The 23,415-nt window shown below is 42.5% G+C and overlaps 2 protein-coding genes and 1 pseudogene across 3 annotated transcripts in view; 1 reads left to right on the top strand and 2 right to left on the bottom strand.

The window, feature by feature from the left end:
• The window catches only part of Hmg20a (high mobility group 20A), an 89,667-nt gene extending 83,854 nt beyond the window's left edge, over nt 1-5,813 (bottom strand). Inside the window, exon 1 of the mRNA XM_004660421.2 lies at nt 5,598-5,813. The gene's annotated coding sequence lies outside the window, so the exon portion shown is untranslated. The remainder of the gene's footprint in view (nt 1-5,597) is intronic.
• Peak1 (pseudopodium enriched atypical kinase 1) overlaps nt 5,534-23,415 on the top strand; it is a 286,254-nt gene continuing 268,372 nt past the window's right edge. Inside the window, exon 1 of one of the 2 annotated variants that reach the window (XM_045160221.1) lies at nt 5,534-5,942. The gene's annotated coding sequence lies outside the window, so the exon portion shown is untranslated. Of the gene's footprint in view, nt 5,943-6,504; nt 6,636-23,415 lie in introns of those variants that run through there. The other variant, XM_045160219.1, reaches the window with a different exon arrangement.
• Nucleotides 11,391-12,295, bottom strand: LOC101608891 (annotated as a pseudogene).

Here is a 23,415-nt window from a genome sequence, read left to right on the forward strand (position 1 = left end):
TGGCAGATTCCTAGGAGAAGAGGAAGAAGTATATCAGGCAGAAGATTAACATGAGCAAGTGAGAGGCTGGTGTAGCACAGCATTCTTTCTCAGAGATCACCCAGTTTTGATTGTGTACATGGGTGATGAAATACATGGTCACAGTGAGAAGGGGCTTAGTACATAAGAAAGCAAGTTGAAAGTTTTTCTGGAACAATTCAATGACTCCTTGTTTCTTTAAACGTTCCTACTATGTGTATTTTGTTAAGTGGCTGCAGACATTAGTGATTTCTCCCCCCCCCCCAAAAAAAGTAAACTTTGACAACCTAGTGAGCATGTTGAAGGTTATATAAATGAGCCCACCATGTTATTTCATACTTTTGGGAGGCACAATCCCAATAGCCTGAAAGGGCTAAATAATAGCATTTATTCAGTTTATAGCATCAGATGATTTACATAGAATACATGTTCCACCAAAGAACTCCACTTAGATTTAAGGAAACTGACGCTTAGGGAGGTTAAGTAATCTCTTAAGATTATGAAGTTCATCAACTATAAAGACCAGTTTTGAACCTGGGCCTGATACCCTATTTTGTCTACTTGTTTACACAGTACAAAGAAAACTAAAAATGGCAAGATCACAATGCATGTGTCAATGAAGGAGACCTTCCAAAGTGGTTTTAGAATGGCTTAGAGATCAAGATCAAGAGAGATCAAATTTAGGGCTGCATCTTGAGCTGGTCTGAGCAGTGATCATAACACAGATCTGACCGGAATACCAAGGGAGTCAAATTCCAGTTTGGAGTCACTGACCAGGAAGCAAACTCCAAGAGAATATGGATATTTGTCTGTATTTACTGTGCTCAAAGTCCCTAGAGCATGATTGGCACACAGTACGCACTCGATTTTTGTTGAAATCATGAAAAAAATCATCAGAGGAATTCTCATTTGAATACTTTTGAAAATTCATAAAGACCAAAGTAATAATACATTTAAAACTGCATAAGCTGTTAAGGTGCTCCCTTTAACCTTCAAGTGTATGGCAAAAAGCAAAACACCACCACCACCACCAAAACACTAAGTAAAACAGCAAGTTATGAAACATTTGTGTGATATTACAAAGAAAGGTGGGTCAATGAATAAAAAGAGACTCTGGCATTAGTATTAGCATCTCTTTGAATAATCAAATTTTCAATGAGATGGACTCCAGAATTTTTTTTTGTTTTGAGGCTTAGCCTCACACTTTAGCTCAGGCTGACCTGAAACTTACTCTGTAGCCCAGGCTGGCCTCAAAATCACAGTGATACTCTTACCTAAAGGAATGTGCCACCACACCCGGCTAGGACTATAGAATTTTTTTTTTTTTTTTTTTTGAATTTTGAGATAGGGTCTCACTCTGTAGTCCAGGCTGACCTGGAATTTACTATGTAGTCTCAGGGTGGCCTCGAACTCACAGTGACCCTCCTACCTCTGCTTCCCAAGTGCTGGGATTAAAGGTGTGTGCCACCACAGCTGTCAGGACTACAGAATTTTGACCTACTGTTTTAAGGCTTCAAACTGCTGTGAACAGTAAATCCAACAACTGCTTTAGGAAAAGAAAAATTCTAAAACAGAATCAACAATTTCTTTATATGGTGAGTAATGGAGAGAAAATCTAAACTTCATTAGCTAAAAAAAGAAACAACATATATTTACAAAAGGCTTTATTTCCCCAACTTTAACATCAGAACATTAAAAAAAGATGCAACAAAAAGGATTAAGGGGGAAAAAATCATTTGGAAGACGGTAAGCCTCTTTAGAGAAACACTTAAAGAAAGACAAGAACAGGTTCCACAGGCTTTTCTCTTTTTCACAAGCTTTTCTAATATTTCTTTGATGGAACCAATGAATAGCTGTCACTTATCACAAAACAACTTACAGATATGTTACTTTATATATTGCTTTCTTCTCAACTGGCAGTTCTTCAAGCTGCTCAAGTCTTTCAGCTTCATTTTTTAAAAAATTTCTACTATGCTGCATGTGTTCCACTGAGTATCTTAAAGACCAATTTAATAAACTCCTTTGTTTTTCAAAACCATTTCCAAAAAGCAGTGCTATTATACCTCAATCAATATTTCACCATCATTCTCTCTCTCACTTAATCTTCACAGACTTTAACAAGTTTAAGTACTATAGCTTAATTTTTAGGGTGACCAAAACATATTTTCTAGTATACTGCATTAATACAGAATATAGTGAATACCTTCTCTCTAGTCAATACCTGTTTGGTACAGCATGCATTCTTTTATTAATTAATGACCAAATAGGCATTATTTTGTTGAACAGAAATTTTGTTGTATTTGAAAAAAATAGCTGGGGCTAGACAGATGTCTTAGTGGTTAAAGCACTTGCCAGCAAAGCCTAAGGATCCAAGTTTGATTTCCCAGAACCCACATAAACCAGATGTACAGGATGGCGCATTCAACTGGAGTTCGTTTGCAGTGGCTGGAGGCCCTGATACGCCCATTCTCTCTTTATCTGCCTCTTCCTCTCCCTCAAATAAATAAATAAAACATTTTAAAAAGAAAGAAAGAAAACAGCTGATTTCTGAGTCTTACACTTTTTTGTGGTGAAAGGGATGAAACCCAGGGGCTCTCATGTGAGATAAGTTTTCTATCACTAGGTTACATTTCTACCCCAATTTTCTCCTTTCAATTTCCCTTTTCTCTCCCCTTCTCCCATCCCCTCCTCTTTCTTTTTTAAATTTTATATTTTTTACTTTTTTTTTTGAGGTAGGGTCCCTAAACTGAGGCTGACCTGGAATTAACTATGTAATCTCAGGGTGGCCTCGAACTCACAGCGATCCTCCTACTTCTGCCTCCCGAGCGCTGGAATTAAAGGTGTGCACCACCACACCTGGCTTACATTTTTATTATTCATTTGTAAGGGGGGGGAGAGAGAGTAGGGAAAGGAGGGAGGGAGGAATTAGGCAATGCCAGGGCCTTTTGCCACTGTAAACAAAACTCTAGACACATGTGCCACTTTATGCATCTGGCTTTTACATGGGTACTGTGGAAACAAACCCAGGCCGTTATTTTTTTAAGCAAGCACCTGAGTTCCTCCTTTTTTTATTCTTCTGTTTTGCAGTGCTGGGGATCAAACTCAGGGTCTCATCCCTACACTTTAAATTGATGAATGAGTTTTTTGAAAAAAAATTTTGTTTTTTTGAGGTAACGTCTCACTCTAGCCCAGGCTGACCTACAATTCGCTATGTTGTCTCAGGCTGGCCCTGAACTCAGAGCAATTCTCCTACCTCTGCCTCCCAAGTACTGGCTTTTTCTCCAAACTCTCCACCCCACCAAAGGTGGGGTTTCACTCTAGCCCATCCTAACCTAGAATTCACTCTGTAGTCTCAGGATGGCCTTGAACACATGGTGAGCCTCTTACTGCGGCCTCCCAAGTGCTAGGATTAAAGGCATGTACCCCCAAGCCGGGCTACAATATTCCTTTTAAAAATACTTTATTTAGGGCTAGAGAGATGGCTTAGCAGTTAAGGCACTTGCCTACAAAGCCTAAGGACCCAAGTTTGATCCACCCATACCCATGTAAGCCAGGTGCACAAGTCGGAGCATGCGTTCATTTGCAGTGGCTAGAAGCCTTGGCACACCTATTCTCTCTCTCTCTCAAATAAAAGAAAAAAATTATTTAATTTTATTTGCGAGAGACAGACAAGAGAGAAGGAGGCAGACAGAGAAGGAATAAGCACACCTGGGCTTCCTGCCACTGCAAATGGACTCCAGACATATGCCGCTTTGTGTATCTGGCTTTATGTGGGTACTGGGGAAATGAACTTGCGTCATTGGGCTTTGCAAGCAAGTGCCTTTAACTGCTGAGCCATTTCTCCAGCTCAAAGCTTTTTTTTTGTTTTTTTTTTTTGACACAGGGTCTCACTCTAGCCCATTCACTATGTAGTCCCATGCTGGCCTCAAACTCATAGAGATCCTCCTACCTCTGCTTACTGAGTGCTGGGATTAAAGGTCTATGCCCCTATGCCTGGCCTTACAATATTCTTTCTTTAAAAATTTTTGAGACAGAGAGCGAGCGAGCGAGTGAGCAAGCGCATGCCAGGGCCACTAGTCACTGCAAACGAACTCCAGACACATGTGTCACCCAGTGCATCTGGCTTATGTGGGACCTGGAGAATTGAACCTGCATCCTTAGGCTTCTTAGGCAAGCACCTTAACCGCTAAGACATCTCTGCAGCCCACAATCTTCTTAAACTCTAAACCAGAGGCATCTGTAGTTTGTAGTAGGTGGAGGTCATGGTATGCTCATTACCTCTGTCTCCTCTCTTTGCTTGCAAATAAATAAATAAAAATATTTTAAAAACTCTCTAAATCAAATTGTGTTTTAAAAGACTTAGAATTAAAACAATTGCAAACTCTGAGACTAGATTAAGTAACAATTTGATGGACCTTATTTAAAATATTTTTAAAGACATTGCTATTGATAGTCTAATCTTACAAAAAATGGTTGAGATTTCACATAGCAACTGCAAAAAGACTGATTTCTTTAGCAAATATACACCCATGTATTGTCTTGCTTGATAAGAGCATCCAAGGAATCAAAATTGTTCATTATCACCTCCAATACAGCTTCTAACAAAAAACGGAGAATACTGGAAAACAGAAAGTTCTATCCTATTCATCCTGTTTCTTGTGAGCATTTCCCCCTTAAAATGTGAGCGAACCTCATAATCTTTGTGCCATGCTTTAAACCACAAGGAACAAATGAAATTAAATTACAAGAGGAGAAAATGTAGTAAAATACATCTTTCACAAATGCTGAACAGAAGCTATATGGAAAAAAATTTTAAGGCAGATGAAGTTCTTCTCCTGCATGGGACAAAAATCTTTGGTCCCAAAGCCAGAGGTCTAAGAAAGATACCAATTATATCAAATTTGAGTACTCCAGTATATTTTCCGTTTGCAAAAAAAAAAAAAAAAAATTAAATGAGAATGCCTCCGTAATTTATGTGAAATATTCAATCCTCTAATAAACCACCTCCATCGCATGCCTAGGCAGAGAACGCTATTAAGGATGAACTTAAAGGAGAGGGGCCAGAGTCACATTACAAAGTTGCAAAGTGTTTCAAATTCTTTGAAGAAAGCATTGAGACAATTTTGCAGGGGGAGAAAATTTCCATCTTACCCTTGAAAACAGAACACAATTCTAACTGTGGGCTGGTGATCAACACAACTTGGCAGCTTAACCTCACTTTCTGATATGAGGAACACATCCTCAAAGCTGTAAGACATCCATCTCTGCAAATGGCACAAGGTAACACCTTTTTTTTTTTCTTTCCTGGCCCTCATCAGCACGGGAAATGGGTTGCACACCCCAAAACCATCCTCCTACCCGCCTCCCCCCTTACTACCCACAGGAAGTGAGTTATGTTTCCCCCTCCCCTATGACGGTATTTCTCCCTTCCCCCCAACCGGAAGTGAGTTGCCCCCATTCAGTCGGCTTCAAAAACCAAGACAGATCAATAACGGCAGCAAAACACAGGGATGATGATGTTCAAGGGGACGAAGGACATCTCGACGGTGGCCACCCCCAAGTTCGCCTTGCTTACTGACCTGCTGACGACAGGGGCAGGCGGGGGCCTGGGGCCTAATGAAAGTCCCTTGGACTGAGGACAATTCCCTCAGCCCCTCTCAATCGCCTTCACTCTTCGCACTCCGTCGTGTCACAGCTCGACAGAAATTCCTCCGCAGCACCTTATTTTGGTGTCCTTTGTCTTTCCGCAGTTGCCTGGACACCCGTAGATGGGCAACTTCTTCTCATAGCGGTAACATCTAGAAGTGCTCCGGTGAGGAGAAAAGTGAAGTCTTATGCCGGACACCTTCAGAAAAAAAAAATAATAATAAAAATGAAGGGATTATTTTGTTCCTCTGCGGCGAGAGACTACGTGAGTACGCAAGGTGAGAACCCAATTTTCGCAGAGGTTCCTGGGAGATGTAGTTTTCTTTATTTATTGCTGAAGCTCACGGAAATTAGTGGGACTTAAATTGGTGATTCGTGTATACCGGAGTCTTTAACACACTTATTCTGTACTCCGAGGCCGGCTCACGTGGACGGGATTCGGCTTCCACAAGGACCAAAGCTTTGCTGCCGTGTTTCCTACCCTAGTGCTTAATTGGACCCAAATTGCGCCTCACGCGGGCCCAAGGTCCCGCTCTGACCCCGCCCACTTGCCTTGGCCCCGCCCTTCAGCCAATCAGATGCTCTCTAGGTTTCGTCCTCCGGATGTCGGCACGCAAAGAGGCGGGGCCTCCAAGTAACTCCTCCCCTCGGAGGGTGCTGAGGGGCGATCTGGGAGAAGGCCGCGGCGTGTGTGTGTGTGCGCGCGCGGCGCGCGCTCTCGATCCTCAAGGAGCGAAGCGGGCGAGGGTGCGCGCTCGGCGGGACGGCGCGCCGCCGGGCTGGGAGGAGCGGGCAGGCTGGTGGGCTGGACGGGCGGCGAGCTGCGAGCGGCCGGGAGCGCGCCGTGGACTCGGCGGCCGCCAGTAGTTAGTTAGTTGTGTCAGTTGCTCGGCGGCGGTCGCGGTCACCGGTGAAGAGGACGGGACGGAGCAGGCGATGGTGGTCACCGCAGCGGCGGGTGCGCCCCTCAGGTAATGAGGAGCGGGGGGTAGGGTTGCTTGCGTCCCCCCCATCCCCGGTCCGGTCCCTTTTCCACGCGCACCGGCTTATGGGGGACCAGGGTCGCGGTGAGGTGAGAAACGCGAACCTGGGGCGGGGGAGTCTGGGCGGGGTGCCACCGCGGGGTTCCTTCCCCTCCCCACAACCCGCCTCGTCCCCGGCGCCCCGGTGTGCGTCCTGCCCGGCGCGGGTTCTAAGCGCCCCGGCCACCCCGCGCCCCGCCGGCGCCGCGCGCCCCTCCGTGCTCCCTGCTGGCCCCGGGCGCCCCCTCCCTTGACGGCGATGGCCCCGGTGGCGCGGCGCCCCCCAGAGGAGGGAAAGTTGGAACCTGGAGGCGAGCGACTCCCCTCCGGGCTCGGCTGGGAGGCGACCCGGGGAAAGCGTAGCTCGGACGCTTGGGACGCTGGGGAGACTGGAGCAGGAAGGGCTTCGCTCGCTCGGGCTGTGTCTATAGGGTCATCCGGCTCCCAGCCCCGGGGACATCCGAGCCGGGTGCAGCCTCGGCCCGCCCGCGGCGTCAGACGTTGGAACCCGGGGCTGTCTGCTCCGGCTGGTGATTCCTCCGACACCCCCCTCCCCACTCCCCATCCACCCCGACGTGCGTGCGGGCTTTGCTAGGTGGGTTGTGGGGTTTGAGATGCGGAGTTCGTTTGTTTCCTCTTTGCCTTTGACTCGTGGGTTCTCGCAACTTTTCTTTTCCTCCTTCGAAGAGGTCTTGCTGTCTGAACCCTGGCCCCCCTCCCCTTTTCCCCTGTCTTACGCACCATCGGTCGGAGAGCTTCAGAGGGCTCCCTTAAATGTTACTTACTTCTCAGGTCTGCTTTTTTAAGACCCAGATTTAGGAAGCAGAGCTGAGGAATGGAGTTATTGGAAGGTTGTTGAAGGATGGAGATGAGTTAGAGGAAAAGTATGATTTCATCTTTATTGGCCTTACCATAGAAAACCTAATACGTTTTTTCCCCTTGTCTCTGTTGGATGTGGTAAGATGATAGTTTGAATTAAATACTTGGAGACTTACATAAAAGACTATCTTTAGGTCATTGGATGATGTACATGAACTGCTTTTTCCACCTGAATTGCAGTTCCTTTGAGTATCCTGTCTTGGGGCCTACCTGCTGATTTTTCTCTTTCCAGCCAGTTTTTTTCCCCCTTCCTCCTGATAAATGAAGTGTGTAGTTAAAAGAGCCCATCTTGCTCTCTGTAATGTGAAAGTGGAAAAAAAAAAAAAAAAGCCCAAACTTGAATTATCCACAGGGGTAAAACTTTCCATGAGCAATCTTGGATACTAACTTCATGATGGCTTCTTTTGTAATCTCAGAGCTTTCTAGATCGCTCAGTTCACTGACTACCCTAATTACTTTCTGAAGTGCCTGGTACTTCTCTTTGGTGACTCGTTCAGTAAACTATAATTGCAGGTAAGGTACATTTTCTTGACTTCAAAGATAGGAGCTAATAGTCTTATCACAGAGATTAACAGTTAGCATTGGAAGCAGAATTTGTACCCCTGCTAGTGAGTTTTGGCAATGACCAACTCAGAAACTATGTGAAAAAACAAACATCCCTTTCAGAGGGTTAAGAGGAGGAAATATTTTATCATGTCTTTATTTTATTTTAGTTTTTTTTTTTTTTCTTTTTTTTTTCCCTCCAAGGTAAGGTCTCATTCTAACCCAGGCTGACCTAGAACTCTGGTCCCAGCCCTGGCCTCAAACTGAAGGCAGTCCTCCTTCCTCCGCCCCCTGAATGCTGGATCAAACGATTTTCTTTAAAGCTTTTTGATGTGTGGTCCTCCTTTCTCTCATATATGTTTGGCTGGTTTCCAAGGTTGGAAGAGAAATGTTTCGGTGAAAGGAAAAGATAAGATTGCTTTGAAAAGTTATGATACTATGACGATTCATTTTGCCTAGTAATAGTGCAGAGGAACTTCCACGGTAATGTTTGTACCCCATTAACATTCTGTCCGATTTCATTTTTAAGAGTCTATCCTGAGGCTCATAAAGAAGTAATGCCACTTCATAACTGTTTCCTGACAATCACATTAAAAAATGTGTTCCTGAAATGCATTATATGGGTACTCGAGTAAACATTTATCTTTGTACATTTATGGTAATGTAAATATTTGAGTCTGAGCACTTAAAAACTTTTATTTGCTTATTTGCATACATGGTTTTTAACATCTAGCAATGCCAGCCATATTTGCCAAATAAGTATCAGCCATAAATTCATGCTTTGGCACATTGCATATAATAACTCTTCTAAATTACTCCATGGTGAAGCATCATGAGATTAGCATTTGCTTCATGAGAGAGATTTGTTGTTGTTTTGAACCATAATGATGTGCTGTTTAAGTGGAACAGGTGCTGGGCTCTGGCTGGTTGTGGTGCAACCCGCCAAATCATACTCTTTCGTTGGATGGCTTGTTTGAGCAATTTAGGAAGCAGGCTGTGGCCCCTTGCATGCCAACTGTGCGTTCAAGGCTCTGTATCACTTTTGCAAATCCCTGTTTTTCTTTTTCTTTTCTTTTCTTTTTTTTTACCATAAGAGGGAGGGGCAGGTAATGAGCTTCATTTTCTCACATCCCAATCTTACGGTGATCCTTACTTTCTCTATAACTCAGTCTTTTCATTATTAGAGTAATGGTTACATTGAGGCTCCGTCCCCACTGGTTGGTTTTCCTTGGAAAATTAGAACTTATAGTACCCTCCAGGCTAGAAATAGGTAGTTCACTGATACATGGTAAATGTTTGAGTGCCTTTTAAGTGCCAGGCTGATGGTAGGACTTGCAGTAGATATAGAGTGATACCTCTTTTTGCCAGGAGCTCCCACTTTAGGAGAGATGGCTGATAACCAGTAATTACAGTATGATGTGCTATATGGCAGGATATGACAGGTAGGTGCACAGGTGCCTATGAATGGAAGTACAGAGGAGGGTTTGTGACTCAGACTTGTACTCTTGGTGCTGGAGGATGTCCTGGAATCTCAGCTAATCTTGACTAATACGTGAGCTATTTAGGTTTAGAAAAAGGGAAGTGCATTTTTACACTAGTGTTATTAAAAAACAAATCACAAATTTTAGTCATATGTGTAATTAAAAATTTCTGGTAATTCTATTTTAAACAGTACAAAGTTAAAAACATTTTTAAAAAGTAAAAAGTAAGGGGCTAGATGGATGTTTCAGCGGTTAAGGCACTTGCCTGCAAAACATAATGACCCGCATATGATTCTCCAGTACTGACATAAAGCCAGATGCATAGAGTGGCACATGCATCTAGAGTTCATTTGCAGTGGCAGGAGGCCCTGGCACACCCATTCTCTCTGTCTCTATCTCTCCATGTGTGCAAATAAATAAAAATATTTAAAAAGTGAAATCTATAATATAAAATCAGCATATTTAAAATAGTTTCAACATGTGACCAGTACAAAACAGTAAAATTGAGATATTTGGCACTGCCTTTTTCATTCTAAGTCTTCAGAGCCTGGTGTGTATTTTAGACTTGTAGCACATTTCAGTATGGAGTAGCTAAATTTATGTATTCAGTAGCCACACACTGATAGCACAGCTTTAGACTTGGGGTACATGAACAAGCTGAATCACCAATTGTGAACCAAGCTTGGGAATTTTTTTGTAATATTTTATTTTTATCTATTTGTGTGTGTGAGAGAGAGAAATAGGCAGATAGACACACACACACACACACACACACACACACACACAATGGGTGTGCCAGGGCCTCTAGCTGCTACAAACAAACTCCAGACACATGTACCACTTTATGCATCTGGTCTATGTAGGTTCTGGGGAATTGAACCTGGGTCCTTTGGCTTTGCAGACAAGCACTAAGCCATCTCTCCAGCCCAAGCTTGGAAATTTTAACTTTGTCTTGAAGGCTATGAAGATTTATTTATTTATTAAAGCCATGCTGTTGTAGAATTGGATTTGTGTTTTAGTCCTGTCATTTTGGCAGAGCTAGGTTTGCAAGTGGCAGAAGTAGAAGCAAGACCAGCTAAAAAGCTCTTCCTGGCGAAAAACGATGAGGGTTATAGAGAAAGAAGGGGTGGCTATAGGAGTCATTTCAGAAGGATTGTCAGGGGCCAGGTGTGGTGGCGCACGCTTTTAATCCCAGCACTCGGGAGGCAGAGGTAGAAGGATCACTGTGAGTTCGAGGCCACTCTGAGACTACATAGTGAGTTCCAGGTCAGCTTGGGCTAGAGTGACACTCTACCTTGAAAAACCAAGAAAAAAAAAAAGGATTGTCAGCAGGATTGGGTAAAGGGATTACAGAACTGAGCAAAGCTGGAGATGTAGGATGACTCCTCCATTTGTGTTGTGAGCTGGTAGGTGGACAGGGCAGCAGCTAGGGGAAATCACCCGTGTACCAGATAGACCAAGAATGGATAAAGGAAACTATGGCTGGTTTATCAGGGAGCTGAGGGAGTAGGTTATTCCAAGGACTGGTTGTCACCTTGTATCAGGCCGTGAAAAGGACAAGTAAGATAAGGACTGAAGGAAGTCTCTGAGACTTGGCAATTAAGCTATATTAATGTAACAAGCTAGAGCAGTGAGCTACGTCTGTAATGCATTGAGGAAGTTGAAGAGTGTATGTCAACTAAACGTATAGCTAATTGACAGGAACCAGTACTTTCTTTCATTTTTCTTTTTCAGAGAAGTAACCCTTTATTTCCATATTTTCCAAATAAAGCTGCCTTTTTGGTTGCCTTCTGGTGATTAGTCAGAGACCGAATCCCACATCCTCCGCTCCCTCCTCCAACTCTTCCTTGCGTTCCACCTTGGCTGGGGCCATGGAGGCAGCGGGAGCAGCAGTAGTGGTGGCAGCCATGGGGGCAGCGGCCACAAATGCCGATGATCAGCCAGAAAGGCCTGACCTTCTCAGCAAGTGGGAAGGTGTGCTCAGTCTCCACGAACAAAGCCAGGACCCACTTGTACCACTGACAATAGAATGAGGCATTAAGGCAACAGCCGGGCAACTGATTTGCAGACATACAGTGGCAACATTGCAGACACCCTCCAAGAAGCGAGAGTGCAGGGTATCCTCTGTGATGTCAAGCACTTCGGGGTTGTAGATGCTGCCATTGTCAAACACCTGCTGGATGATCAGCCCAAGGGAGAAGGGGGGATGTTCAGCGTGCTGGGCAGGGTGACCTCGCTGGCTCCCACTTTGTCTCCAGTCTTGATGAGCTGCACATCACTCAGCATTTCAATGGTGCCCCTGGAGATTTTGGTGGTTGTGCCTAAAGCCTGAAAGAAGGAAGTCTTCTCAGGCCCCAGACTGATGTTTGGGCTGGCACAGTGACTTCGCAGGGGGCAATGGCACCAGCACGGGCGGCAGCTGACACCTTACTGGCCAGCAGCATGTCCCTGATCTCAGTGAGGTCCCTCTTGGTGAACACAAAACCCACATTCCCCCAATACGAGAGCTGGGTTGTTCTCCAGGTGCTCTTGGGTGGCCTTTGTGTCTCTTGGTGTTCTTTCTCAGGGAGGTGTGCGGACCTGCTGCATCTGCATGGAGCCCACATTGTCTGCTCCCACGACGAAGCATTTTGGATAATCATCCAAGAGTTGGATGACCTTATGAAAGTAGTTGGAATTCCAGGTTGTCCTGTCTTTCCTGGGCATCACAGTCAGAGATTGTCATGTTTGGTTTAGAGATGATGTCACTCTAATGAGGATGCCTGGCAAGAGAGCTGTTTTTCTTTCTTTCTTTTTTTTTGGGGGGGTTTCAAGGTAGGGTCTCACTGTAGCCCAGGCTGACCTGGAATCCACTATGTATTCTCAGGGTGGCCTTGAACTCACAGCGATCCTCTTACCTCTGCCTCCGGAGTGCTGGGATTAAAGGCATGCTCCACCACCACACCGCTCTTTCTTTTTTTTCTTTCTTTCCTTTTTTTTTTTTTTTTTGTTTTTTTTTGTTTTTTCAAGGTAGATATCAGGCTGACCTGGAATTAACTCTGTATTCTTAGAGTGACCTTGAACTCACACAGCAATCCTCCTACTTCTGCCTCCCGAGTGAGGGGATTAAAGGCGTGCACTACCAAACCTGGCTTCTGTTTTTCTTTTTTGAAATGGGTCTCATGTATAACCCAGGCTGGCCTTTGATTTGCTATGTAGCCAAAGCTGATTTTGCACTACTGATCTCCTGCCTCTGTTTCCAAAGACCTGGGATTATCAGTGTGTGCAACCATGCCCTGGAAATACCGTATAAAGGGAGATGATGGGATTTAGAGAAGTTTGCCTTAAAATAATTGTAAATGGAGAGGGTCTTGGCATGCTTATATGGAATTGGACAGAACCAATGGAGAGAAGAAATCAAATGAGGGGAGAGAGGGGATAGGAAAGATGATAAAGGGAGACGGAAGAGGGATGGGAGAAAGTGAGCATGAGCAATTGGGTACAGGTAGAGAAATTGGTCTTGAGTGGGAAGTAGATATGTATATATATTTTTCTTTTTCTTTTGGTTTTTCAAGGTAGGGTCTCACTCTAGTGCTAGCTGACCTGGAATTCACTCTGTAGTCTCAGGTTAGTTTTGAACGCACAGCAGTCCTCCTACTTCTGCCTCCTGAGTACTGGGATTAAAGGCATATGCCACCATGCCCAGCTAGTAATAATTTTTTAGTAAGCAGGAAAAGAAGAGAAGGTGAATGGCAAAGTGAATAGGTCCGAATCTAATAGGGAGTTGATGACATATCTTCTATCATGTTTTTAAAAAAAATATTTATTTGCAAGCAGAGGGATACAGAGAGAGAATGGGCACACCAGAATGTTACATTATTAAGTTGTCAGGTCTCCTTATCTCTCGTATTATATGACATTTTCTTGATCTTTTATCTTTTATGACCTGGATATTTTTAGAGACTTTTGGCCAGGTATTTTTTAGATGTTCTTCAATTTAGGATTTAAGTTTGCCTTGTGTTTTATTTTTAAAATACTTAATTTATTATTTATTTGCAAGGAAAAAGAGGGGGGAGAGAAAGAGAATGAAAATGAGAATGAATGGGCACAGCAGGGCCTCTTGCTACATGCAGCACACAAATACCACATGTATGCTCCACTTTGTGTATCTGGCTTTACATGGGTACTGGGGAAGTGAACCCAGGCTATTAGGCTTTGCAAGCAAAATATCTTTGACTTTTGAGCCATTTTTCCAGCCCTGCCCTGTGTTTTCTCATGATTAGACTGGGATTATGAAGTGTTGGGAAAAAAAAAACACACAGGTCAAGTGCCCTTATCAAATCATACACAAGGCACATTATATCAAATAACTGTTGATCACTTTGTGAAGGTGGTTTCTGCTAGGGTTCTTAATTGTAATGTTACTGTTTGTCCTTTCTGATCTCTGGCCATGAGAAGTAAGTGACTATGTCTAGCCGACAAGCAAAGGGAAGGCACCTGCGCTTCGCTCCTTAGAGGGAGAAGCTCGGTGGTAGAGTGCTTGGCTAGCATGCATGAGGCCCAGGGTACCATCCCTGCTCCCACATGAATGAATAAACTAATTTAAAGAAGACAAGAAAAGACTGTGAACATATCTTAAAAATAAGCACAGCTGATACTTTGGGAGAGATACTTTGAGACTTTGCCAATATCCTTTTTCTGCCCACTAATTCTTGTATTTATCAGATCTTGCTTGTGATCATTATTGCTATAGTGTTGTACAAGTAGTTTTGTATTTCGTTCATTCTTAATTTATTAGCTGGAGTTCTTCTGTAGAGAAGGTTTGTCCTTCATCTGTCTGTAATTATTTTTATCAATAAAAATTCATGAGCATTTTGTACTTATGATTATAATTTAAAACCATCATTATTCAAATTATTCTGACTTTGGCCTTTGGGAGCTCTTTTAGGTTGACCTCTATGTCCTTTTGATATGCTCCTAGCTTTGTGTATGCATGTGAATATTTAAATACTTCCTGAACTACTAGAAACTTCAGGCGCATCTTGTTTTTCTGCCTTTACCTTAGAATCAATCATTTCTTTAAAGAAACTTATTTTTCTTTTGGATAATTGTATTTAGAAGCTAAGATCTGAATACTAGGTATAATCATTGCTATGGAATGTCACTGCTTCTAAGTCTGTCTGTCCGTCTTTAGAGGCAGGGTCTCACTGTAGCCTAGGCTGACTTGGAACTCAGTACTACAGGCTAAACTAGAACTCATGGTTGATTCTCCTACCTTAGCCTCCCTGAGTGCTAGAACCTAAAGGCATGAGCCAGCACATCTGGTTTAATTTTTTGCTTTTTATGAGGCAGAATCTCACTTTAGCTCAGAATTTAGAACTCTAGCCCAGGCGTCTGTACCCATAACAACCCTTCTGCTTCAGTTTCCCAAGTGCTGGAATTACAGGCATGATCCACTATTGCAGTCAGCTTTATGTTGCTGGCAAAAAATGCCCGACCAAGAGCAGCTTGTGGGAGGAAAGGTTTTGTTTTGGTTTATAGACTTGAGGGTAAGCTCTATGATGGCAGGGAAAAACATGGCATGAACAGAGACTGGATGTCACTTCCTGGCCAATATCAGGTAGACAACAGCAGCAGGAAACTGTGCAAAACACTGGTAAGAGGAAGCTGGCTATAACCCCTATAAGCACCACCCCCATAATACATTACTTCTAGGAGGCTCCAATTCCCAAATTGCTACCAGCTGGGGACCTAGCATTCAGAACACATAAATTTATGGGGAACATCTGAATCAAACCGCCACAGCCACCATGCCCAGCTTCATACCTATTTCTCTGATGCTAAGTGTGTTTTGAACCTAAAGGACTGGTGTATGAGTGAAAGGAGAGAAGTAAAGGATAACTCCAAGGATTTTGACAAGCCAGAGATGGCTTGGAGGATAGAGTTAAAGATGGTTCTGGGAAGGGCAGAGATTGTTTCTGGGGGGTGTCCAGGTGTTCTGTTCCAGACTTGTAAAGTTTTTGCCATGCTTAATGACGTACTAATGGAGATGCCAACTTAGCAGTTGAACTTATGAATCTAAAATTCAAACAATGGGCTAGGTTGGATATAGATTAGATAACCTGAGGTATTAGTATAGCTGGAGTAAAGAAAAGGCTCAAGGACCTTATTCATGAATAATTTTCATCAGAGATGAAGAGGAGCAGTTTGTTAGAGTAGTCACCATATCCATCATTAATGAACCTTTACTCAGTACTTAATATTTGTAAGGTACTGAAATATGTCTCTTAAGTAAAATTAAAACCTTGGATGAAGTAGCAATAGAAGGGAAATACCAGATACTAGTAGAGACATGAAGTACTAGTGAAGCATATTAGAGGAATAGACAAGAAATGATAAGCTCCAACATTTGCCAGCTACATTTAAATGTTGTTGTAAGCATGTGAGTTGAGAAATGTGTCAGGGTTTCATTCATGCATTAATAAAATACCAGCCAGCGAAAGTGTGTATGTGATGTGTGTGTGCATGCATGTGCATATATGGTGCCCTGTGTGCTTATCTGGAGCTGGGTGTGGTCTCTTGCAGCAGCTGTTCTTTTTTGTGCTAGAGTCTTAGTAATTTTTTTTCTGGTGATTCTCAGAACTCTGCTTTCTTATAAGGTGGATTACAGATTTGTGTGACCATGTCCAGCTGTTTAAGTGGGTCCTGGGGATCAAATTTGAGTGTCTGTCAGGCCTCCTCAGGCCCTCTTACGCTTGCTCAGAGAGCGCTCTTAAGCACTGAGCCATCTCTCCAGTCCCTCTATAATATTTTGACCTTGGTTTCTTAGGTTGCTTCTGCTATTTTTCCCCTTCCATTTTAAGGCAGTGGGTTGATAATTTTGCCTGTAGCCACTGACTACCAATAAAGCCACTCAGTATACTGGTTTAGAGTGTTTCTGTTACATTGATTTTAACTTTTGGCTGTCTGCCACTTTTTCTAGCCAACAGAATCTGATTTAAGACTGCACACAATCAAATGTCATCATGAAAAATCAACCACCTTTAGTGGGTATGCTCATTAATTTTAAAACATTTAAGCTCTTGTTATAGGTGGTCTTAGACATCTACTGTTTACCATCGAGTATTAAAGTAAAACCTACAACCTAAATTTAGAATTTTAAAACTAATTTAAACATATAACCTAATAAACTGAAGTTTTAGTAAAAGAAATTATAATTTCAGTTCCTTTGTACTAAAGAATTGTCAGTTTCTAAGAGGTGGTATAGCCTGAAGCAGGCAAATGGTTATCTAGTAATTATTTAGATGTTAGTCACTCTAAAGGAACTGTAAGAAGAGTCAGGGATTTATATACTGTGTAAGACAGGGGGCAGGTAATCACAGGATTGCATTCTCACTTCTGTCATTGAATGGTAGGCTAAGTTGTTACTCATTTTTATATCCAGGATGTTAGATTTATTGGTTGTGAGAAACCTGATATACTTATGTGCTGCATGGAATGAATCCTTGTGTTGAGTGCAAAGACTGTTAGCTTAGTTTCTAGCACATAGTAGATCCTCAAATGTTTGTTGGATGAAGGGTTCTCATAAGATACTTGACCCTTATTAAAGAAGACATGAAGATTTAGTTAGCTTGTTCAAGAGAGAACACAAGACACTAAAAATTTTAGGTGTCTGAGTCAGACTCAGGTCAAAATAAAATAGATCTGTATACTTTGTACACATTTTAGGCTAACCCATACAATACTATTATGTAGATAAATGATTACCATCTTTGAAGAACCTGACCTCCAGAAGTAGTAAAGAATTTTGGTTTGAGAGTCAAACTGCCTGGATTTGAATCTTTGGTTCAGCTATTTTCTTAGTGACTTCAAGTTTTTAAAATATACTCCAACTTTCTCATATATAAAGTGAGGATAATATTTATAAGTTTTTATGGGGCTATGAGATGAAATTAGAATATATTTCACATACCGAATCATAAATACTTGGCATATAAGAGTTTACTTAATCTAAACTGTTATTCTAAAAATGCTAGAGATTGTTATCTTAGTTTTTCATTTTCTAGAAAATCACATACATAGTGTTAATTGACAAATAACCTGATGGGATACAAATATGCCTGTTTATTCCTATTGATGTATTGGGCTATGAGTAATTGCTGTAGTCAGGTTAACATTGCTGGCAGGAAACACCTGACCAAGACCAGCTTGTGGGAAAAAAGGTTTATTTTGGCTTATAGACTTGAGGGGAAAACGATGGCATGAGCAGAGAGAGGGTGGACATTACCGTCTGGCCAACATCAGATGGACAACAGCAACTGTGCCAAACACCCATAAGCCCGCCCCCAACAATACACTGTCTTCCAGGAGGCTTTAATTTCCAAATTGCCATCAGCTGGAGGCCTAACATTCAGAACACCTACGTTTATGGGGGCACCTGAGTCAAGCCACCACAGTAAAGCATATTTTACTTTTTGGTCTCTCAACTTTCCCTCTCTAGTTTATTTAGTAGATTGCTATTGAATGTTTAACTGTGGGCTCTCCTGAACATACTTCTTTCTGAGTAAGCACAGCATTGTAGTAAAGGGTGTGGATGGATTCTGGACTCAAGTTGTCTGGGGTTAATGCTCATCTTGCCACACATACAAGCTGTGTGACCTTGGGAAAATCACTTGCCTTTCCTATACCTCTGTTTTTTCGCTGTCACTCAAAGGCTCAGAGGGCTTTTAATAAGCTAATATATTTGAAAGGCTTAGAATGATGGTGGAGGTAAAGTTAGTATCGTGTTAGAAATATTACACTTAAAAATAAACAAAACTAGCATTTTGGGGGCTGGAGAGATGGATCAGTGGATTATGTGCTTACTTGTAAAGCCTAAACGCCTGGGTTTGATTCCCCAGTACCAGTGAAAAACGCCTCTCTCATTCTCTGCTTGCAGATAAAAATATTATTCAAAGCCGGGCGTGGTGGTGCATGCCTTTAATCCCAGCACTTGGGAAGCAGAGGTAGGAGGATTGCTGAGAGTTCGAGGCCACCCTGAGACTACGTAGTTAATTCCAGGTCAGCCTGGACCAGAGTGAGACCCTACCTCGAAAAACAAAAAACAAAACAAAACAAAAACATACTATTAAAAACTAGCATTTCCACATGAGGTTGGCAAGAGCTCTACACATTGTTTAAAGTTAGTGCTCCTACCTTTGTGTGTGTGTGTGTGTGTGTGTGTGTGTGTGTGTGTGTGTGTGCGCGCGCGCGCGTGGTTTTTCAAGGTAGGGTCTTGCTCTAGCCCAGGCTGATCTGGAATTCCCTGTGTAGTCCTTGAACTCATGGCAACCCTCCTACCTCTGCCTCCTGAGTGCTGGGATTAAAGGTGTGTGCCACCATGCTCAGCCTAAATAAATAAATAATTTTTTTTTGGTAGGGTCTCACTTTATCCCAGGCTGGAATTTACTATGTAATCTCAGGGTGGCCTCAAACTCTAGGTGGTCCTCCTACTTTTGCCTCCCAAGTGCTAGGATTAAAGGCATGTGCTACCATACCTGGCCCCCACCTTAATTTTTAAAGTAGATTTGTTTACCTTTCTTACAAGGGAAGATGCCTGGGTATAACTCTTAAGTAGCTTTACATAATAATCTGGAAAATGAGGAAGTGTCTTCTGTACAGGTGTGGGGCAGTCAGTTTGGAATTTATCTGGGTATGCTGTAGGTGTAACTGTGGGAGTTTGTGTGAAAGAAGATTTAAGGTATTTGAAAAGCAATCGAAAGTATTTTGTTAATGCCAGTTGGCTTTTAAAGTTATTTTTGCAGCAGTATCCCAGACTTGTTTTGCCTTTTGGGGACTGGTTGCACCATAATGCTAAACCTTTGAACTAAATATTTCAAGAAAACTGCTGTATGTTAATTCAACTATTGGTTCCTAAGTTTAAAAAGCTTGCTGATTTCCAGAGTGAACAAGGAAGTTCATGTGATGAGTGATGAAAGGGAGAGAGGAGAAACCTGTAATTTGATAATCTTTTCTCATCTATGCAGCATAAGAACACATTTAAATGGTTTCTTTTATATACCTTTCCATACAATTGTAGGTTGTGGAATGAAAACATCTGAGTCTGTAAACCTTACCATCTGCAGCATAGAATTAATCTATAGATGCAGTAATTTGTAATTTAGGGAGTTGAAATTTTGAGTTTGTTAACTTTGTGTATTTTTAATTAAACTATGCAAGTAACATTTGAATTCTATTATAAACACAATTTGTACTTTTCTTGTCAATTTTGCATTCTAAATGTCTAGTTAAAAATTTTTTCATTTGGAAGCCAGGCGTGGTGGCACATGCCTTTAATCCTAGCACTTGGGAGGCAGAGGTAGGAGGATCGCTGTGAGTTCAAGGCCACCCTGAGAAGACAGAGTGACTTCCAGGTCAGCGTGAGCCAGAGTGAGACCCTACCTCGAAAAACAAAAAACAAACAAATAAAAAAATCATTTGGGAAAGGCTATGTTTTGTATTCTTTTGCAAAAGGCAACTACAGGACTTTACAAATGAGTGAATGCTAATCCTCTCTTATCTCTTGTGAGTCTGCATTTTTATGAATCTGCTATCTGACTAAGAAACTCTTCTACTGTACTGTGACTTCCTTCTAATTCTCTGTCCTTTTTTTGGGCTGAAGATCTGAAGTGTACTATGTGTACCCTTTGCCTGTGCTGCTGGCTGTGCTTCCATCTGTCCTGTTTCTGCTATTTGTGGACATTGGAACCTACTTCAGAAGCCTTCTAGCATGGACCAAAGTTCAGGGGGTCTCCAGGAATCCTTCAGGCCGTACATGCCAGATTGGGACTGCAGAGTCATCCAGCCTCATGGGCTGAGTAGCTGCGGGGCCTCTGATTCTCCAGCCTGCAGGCAGCTATTGTTGGATTGCCCAGTCTATATCTTGTAAGATCTTGTAAGCTAATCAGTAAATTTCCCATTCCTGTTCTTCCAGAGAGGAACCATGCAGGTTGTAGGAGTGGTTCTAGAGAATCAGAACTATAAGGATGAATTTCTCCGGTGGGCTCACTGTTATCTGTAGCTGGCTCTCCAACTCTAGATCTCCTGGGCACTGATAGAGGTATTTGATTATCCTCTTGTGAGGAGTAAGAAATTGAGTAACTCTGCGTATATAAAAACTTCCGAATATTTGTGGAAAAGTTAGAAGTACCATGTTGGATGGTAGCCTCTAGTATCTCCAGATTAAGTAAAAAGGGAAAATAATAAGCTCAGGATGAAATTTCCTGGTTCCAGGTGTGCATAAATGAGTTAAAGGTTTCCAAGTCCCCTGGAAGAGATGCTTCTGTTCAGCAGCCCTAGAGCTCAAGTTGCAGAAAACCAAACCCAAGCTCTCATTACTTACATACAACACAAGTTCAAGCCTCGGTCTCAAAAAATGTCTGCGCTTAAAATGGGGATGTGGATTGGAAAAGAGTGGGAGTCCTGTGATATAGGGTGGAGATTTGTGGGAGGGCCCTGATGAAGCTGAGTCCCTGATCCCAGTGGAAGTAGCCTCTCATCCTTAACAGCAGTTTTCCCCATCCCACCCCTGGCTGTGTTATTCTCCCCCTTGCCTGAGGGAATTAATCCTGCATTGTCTGTGAAATTGGCATTGACCTTCCCTGGAAGTTCCAAGGAAGACTATGTTGATGCCTCAGTGCCCTCCTATGTTCTGGGCCTATGACCAGACTTAAGGCTAAGTAGGCCCCTCCAGGTGAGGTAGAAAGTGTGACACACATGGCAGTGTGATGCACCCCTAAAGAACTTCATGAATTTTAAGAGTGTGAGAAGATGGTGGAGGAAGGAACAAAACACTACTAGATCATGATGATTTTATTGATATTGACACACTGAGCAGAGATTCTAGGTTTAATAATACTTTGCTGCTCAATTAAATTAATTAATTGTACAATTAACACATGTGTTAAGAGTTTGATTGTCTGGCTGAAGTATGGGTCAAAAGATAGTCTACTGTGAATGAACTGGAGCTGCTTGATGTCCTTTGGCTTAATGTTGGTGAAAGGATTGAAAGGCTCCTGGAAATTGGAATGCTGCAGTGAATTTACCATGCAGAACCTAATCTTCCACAGTGGGAGGTCACTAAGACTATAAAGAAACAGATTTGTGAGAACAGCAGCATGCTAGAGGAGCCCAGTCATTGCTTTTCTATGTAATGCAGACCTTACAGTGGGAAAGTTGGATGATCTGTATGCAGTGGTCTAACTAGATCCTAGAGTAACAATGGACCTAATTGCAGTACTGAATGGCCAAAGGTGTAGTGTGTGCACTTAACCTAATGGATATCATAGGCAAAGTGATCGTACTCTTATAGACCTTTGGTATTGGCCAATTAATCATAGTGTCCCCAAAAGTGAAATAGATAGGAAGCCTACTACAAAGTTCTTCCTCGATTTGTATAAGCAGAAAAGTTTCAGAGTGCACGAACAAAAAAGTGCTTTGATTCATAGCAACAGAGAATTATGGCCCCTTAACCAGTCTTCAGACTTGAGCCAGTTTACAGACCCAGTACCCCTCGAATGAAGGTGAGGCCAGGTCCCCTTATGGAATGATTCTACAATTCCAGAAAGTTTTAATATTACTCTCTCTCCCATCCTTCTCCAAAGGGACCTACAGCCTTTTACTAGGGTAACTATACATTGGGGAAAAGGAAACAGTCAGACCTTTTTGAGACCTACGAGATAATGGTTTTTAATTGACATTGAGTTGATTCTAGGACTCCCCAAACAACATCATTGGCCCACCAGTAAAAGGAGGGGCTTGTGGATGTCACTTGAACAATGGAGTTTTAGCCAAGCTCAGATTCATAGTAGGTCCACTGAGTCTTTGAACTCATCCTGTAGTTTCTTCCCCAGTCCTAGAGTGTCCGTACTTAGAATAGGTGAAAGTTGCAGAATCCTCACATGGGTTCCCTGACGTGTGGAATGAGGGCTATTAAAGTTGGAAAAGCCAAATGGAAGCCATTAGAGTTGCCTGTACCAGGGAAATAGTGAACCTAAAACAGTATCCCAACCCTAAAAAGATTGCAGAGTTTAGCGCTTTTATAAAAGACTTGAATTATGCACGAGTGGTGGCTCCCTCTACACTTCCCTTTAATTCTCCTATATTTGGCCTATTCAGAAGATAGACAGATCATGGAGAATAACCATTGATTATCAGAAATGTAATCAAGTAGTGACTCCAATTGCAGCTGCTGTACCAGATATGGTTTCCTTCCTTGAGCAGATTAACACATTTCCTGATACAGCTATTGATATGGAAAACCTTTCTTCTCCATACCTGACTATGAAGACCACCAGAAGCAATTTGCTTTCAGCTAGGCCGTAATATGTCTTTATTGCTTTACCTCAACATTATATTAATTCTCTAAACCTATGTCATAACTTAATTTGTAGGGATCTTCATCACCTGCCCCTCCTATAAGGTACCACGTTGGTCCATTATAGTGATGATGATACCCTAAGTGCACCAAGGGAGCAGGAGGCAGTGTTCACTCACCAAGGTTGACCTGGCTATAGCTGCTGCTGGGTGCCAGATCTGCCACCAACAGAGACCAGCACTGAGCCCCCAATATGGCTCCATTCTCTGGGGTAACCTGCTGGCAGGTTGACTACATTGGACAACTTCCATCATGGAGAGGGTAATGTTTTCTCCCTACTGTAATAGACATTTATTCTTGGTATAGATGTAGTTTTCTTATATATAATGCATCTGCCAAAATACCATCTGTGGACTTATAGAACACCTTGCCCACCATTATGGTATTCCACACAGCATTGCTTCTGACCAAGGAACTCATTTCACAGCCAAAG

The sequence above is a fragment of the Jaculus jaculus genome, chromosome 10 (genome assembly GCF_020740685.1).
Source record: "Jaculus jaculus isolate mJacJac1 chromosome 10, mJacJac1.mat.Y.cur, whole genome shotgun sequence".
NCBI lineage: Eukaryota > Metazoa > Chordata > Mammalia > Rodentia > Dipodidae > Jaculus > Jaculus jaculus.